The sequence below is a fragment of the Danio rerio genome, chromosome 12 (genome assembly GCF_049306965.1).
Source record: "Danio rerio strain Tuebingen ecotype United States chromosome 12, GRCz12tu, whole genome shotgun sequence".
Taxonomy (NCBI): domain Eukaryota; kingdom Metazoa; phylum Chordata; class Actinopteri; order Cypriniformes; family Danionidae; genus Danio; species Danio rerio.
The window spans coordinates 43,147,501-43,151,362 of NC_133187.1; the positions used below are offsets into that span (position 1 = coordinate 43,147,501).

General features: G+C 35.2%; 1 long non-coding RNA gene across 1 annotated transcript in view; it reads left to right on the forward strand.

Annotated features, from left to right (window-relative positions):
* The window catches only part of LOC141376867 (uncharacterized), a 3,705-nt gene extending 2,240 nt beyond the window's left edge, over nt 1–1,465 (forward strand). Inside the window, exon 3 of the long non-coding RNA XR_012388162.1 lies at nt 1–1,465. This exon is cut by the window's left edge and continues 106 nt beyond it. This is a non-coding gene — a long non-coding RNA (uncharacterized lncRNA).
* Nucleotides 1,466–3,862: the final 2,397 nt, after the last annotated feature.

Here is a 3,862-nt window from a genome sequence, read left to right on the forward strand (position 1 = left end):
AGGATTAGATCTGTTGGCCTTAAAAGGGCGAGTTCTCTTCAAGCATTGCTTTTACCTTTCAGCAGAAATGTTACCTTTTAAGTTTGATTTCTGTTTCAAACAGGGAAAGGGAGGAAGTTATTAAAGTCATTTTTTTAGAGTCTCGCACAAACACACACACACACACACACAGAAACATAAAACTAGTACACTGGGAGAAAAGATTAGAGATGCTGCGTGTTCACCATGGAGGTTGAGATAGTAAAGGAAGACGTTCAGTTTAGAGGGCACTACAGTCAGTGTAGGGAGCAAGTGTAGACTGAAACACTCTTTTAAGGGAACTGGACATGGCTGTTTACTCATCATGGTTTCCCTCAGCATGCAAAAAATGTTTTACTTACTAAGAGCTGAAGATCTGAAAAAAAAACTTAAATCAAGAAGCATTTTCAAGACAAGCTAAAAAATAGTGTCTCGTTTCAGAAATAGAGTTAAAATTCAGTGAGTTTTTCATTGTAAGAAGAAAATTATTCTCCCATTTGGGTTAGTAAAATATGCTTACCACACTGGCAGATTATTTTGCTTGTTTTAAGGAAAAGCTCCCTTAAATGTTGTAAGTTTTGGCTCTTCTAAAATATAAAACTCCATAATATGTTTGCAGATGTCTAAGAAACATGCAAAGTGAACATTCTTGTTTATCTAAAAAAACAATGCTGAAGTCAGATATTCTGCTTTGAAAATGTGTGTTACGTGCTGGAACGCTGTCTTCAGTTTGGTTCTTTTAACTCACACAATCCCAGTTAAGCCAATAATATTTTAGTATCTCACTTTGCCTACATGGAAAACCGCGTATTTCCTTTATTTCCTTTTTCCGTTCATTTATTCAGAAAGGCTCTCAAAGCGTGCATCCGTGACTGAAATGTGACCTCCGGTAGACAGTAGCGGACTCCAATGTCCCTTTAAGAATTAGTCTTTAGTGTGACTCAACACGTACCTGTGGATGCCTTTGATGTACAGCTTAATGCTTCTTATATCCTTGTCGCAACACCAGTGGCAACAAAATTAGGCCTTGAAATGCATATGCTGATTCAGTGATTCTGCTTGTGAGACTCACTCTCAGCTCACATCATTCAAAAGAAAAGTTCCACATTGTCCCCCGATAATGTCAACAGACTGGTCTGTCTTAGCAACTGGCTGAATGTAAAGGAGGACTAAGCAAAATTGTTTCTACTTTATAATTAAAGTTCTCAACTATCAGCAATATAACTTTTCAATGAGTGCAATTGTTTGTATTTAATACTTTATTATTATAATCTTCCATTTTCCATATCTGCAATGCCTGTATTTTGGCTACTTTTTTATTTTTTGTAGTCCACTTAGATTTCAACATGAAAATAATGTTTTCTTTATTGGCATTGCTTGTTTTGAAACTCAAATAGCATTAACATGCCTGTGTTTTAATTTCTGTAATCAATATATCTGTCATGCCAAGATCTTGATGGTTTAATGTGGATATGTTGTTTACTTGAAGAAATCTGTTACAAGTTAAACAAAAATTCTAATAAACAATTATATTTTGAATTTAAATAGTTTGTTTGTTCTGCATTTACAATAATTTTACATTTGAATAGCCAAAATGATAAGTTTCAGTCTTTTAAATGTGATTAATCATGATTAATACAATAAAAAAAGTGATTAATTAGTTAATTTTTTTCATCGATTGACAGCACTAGTTTCTGGTAGAATGTCCCATTTGTAGGTTTCTGTGAAGTTTGCTTAAGCAGGCCTCACTAATGAGCTCCTAACCATCTAGTAAACTTATAAAACTTTTTTTTAGAAAAAATGGCGCTTCTTGTTTCTCATCGTAATGGCGTCAAAGAATCTGCAGACCGGTTTGAACTTTCCCTTTTCCTCACACATTTACTTTTCTCTGAAGGACTCTTGGTTTGTTTCAAAACTCTCACAGTGAAGAGGGATTCAGCGGTTTATTTTAACATTTGTGAATATTACCGGCTCAGATCCGCAGGGGATGTTGAGAGGAAAGAGGAAATATGTTTGAAGAGTGGGCAGGCACGGCTGTATTATTTAACACTCGCTAAATAATGTATTGTGTTTGAAGTACTTCTTTTAACAGAGTGATATGTTGGGGAGAAATGACGCTTTTTCTTAACGCGAGCAATTTACAAAGCGATAATGCCCCGGTAAAGCGCTGCGTCTGTGTTTGTTTGCCGAGTATTTGCATAATGCCAATAGACTGTCTGCTCCAATAAACACTGACTGGCGTGCACTTCCAGAGGTCACACATCAGCAGAGAGCAATGTAAGTCATTTTGTTTCATGCACAGCGTGATAAACAAGCGCATCAGATGACTTACATTCCTGAACACTGTCCAGCAGTTTGCATATTAAAACCTCAGAGAAACCAACGCGGTTCCCCCACTTCCTTCAGCAGCCATGAATATTTTATCGAGCCGTGTACATTCCCCTCTGCATATTTGTTCAAAGGGCCAGGATTATAATTTGAATAATTCAGCGTGGAAAAATATCTCAAAACGAATGCCCCGAGCCAATGACATTTCTATGCAAAGGACATATTTGATTAATGGAGCCTGTGAATAGTCAGATGCATTAGTGCCAATAGAGACTCTGATCAAAAGGCTTAATAATGGAATTGCAAACTACAAACTGCATGGCGTGTTACACGCTGGGTGGGTTCCCGTTTAATGATATGTGTTGGTGTTCACAGACGTGGCAGAGATATATAGAAGGCATCTAAACAATCTGGTGGCATTTCAGTAATGACTGATTACACGGGGCTGTACAGTTAATCAGTTAATTCCTTGGCATTATCAGTGCTTCAAATATAGGGCTGTTGAATGCTTGATTCTGATTGGCTGATGAACATATGAGGTGCGCTATTATTTTCAGATAAGCTAAAGTTGTTCCAGGCAGGTTAATGTCCAATGTTAAATGTCAATTTAATGTCATTTTGACATCAAATTGATTTGCATTTTTCACAGTTTTTTTTTTTTTTCTTTATTTTTGATGTAGTTTTGACATGAAGTTTTCCACTTCCCATTTAGTGACTTGGGGGCCCTAAGCAATTCCAGGTATGGGTCCTAGCATTCAAAATCAAAACATTATCTTTCTCTATAGATATTTTTTTCCTCACTTTAGATTAGGTTTTAGTTTTTTAATAAAAAATTGAATATTAAAAAGTATTTAAATATATATATATATATATATATATATATATATATATATATATATATATATATATATATATATATATATATATATATATGTGTGTGTGTGTGTGTGTGTGTGTGTGTGTGTGTGTGTGTGTGTGTGTGTGTGTGTGTGTGTGTATATCAGATTGGAGAACCAGACACAACTGTTGTGTGTGTGTGTATATATATATATATATATATATATATATATATATATATATATATATATATATATATACACACACACACAACAGTTCTGTCTGGTTCTCCAATCTGATTGGCTGATAGCCGTGTGCTATTCAGCAATATCAGAACTCCTATAGCCTCTTCACTCTTGTGTATTACTCCACCCACATAGAGTGACAGCAGATCAATAAATTCACTACAGTTTGACGAATATTGCAGCTGTTAGACAACATAATGTACTTTTGTGGCTTTTTATGTGATAATGTAGCTGTTTAGATTGCTTCTATGCAATTCATTTATTAAATAGTGCCTATTTTAAAGGTTTATAATTTCAGAGATCGGCAGCCATTAGCCTGTCATACTGAGCAGAGCAAAGATGATTAAGCTACAAGATGGCAACAGAGACCACATAAGTCCTAAGAGGAGAATAACTCAACGTTTTCTTTTTATTTTTCAAACTACAGCTGATCA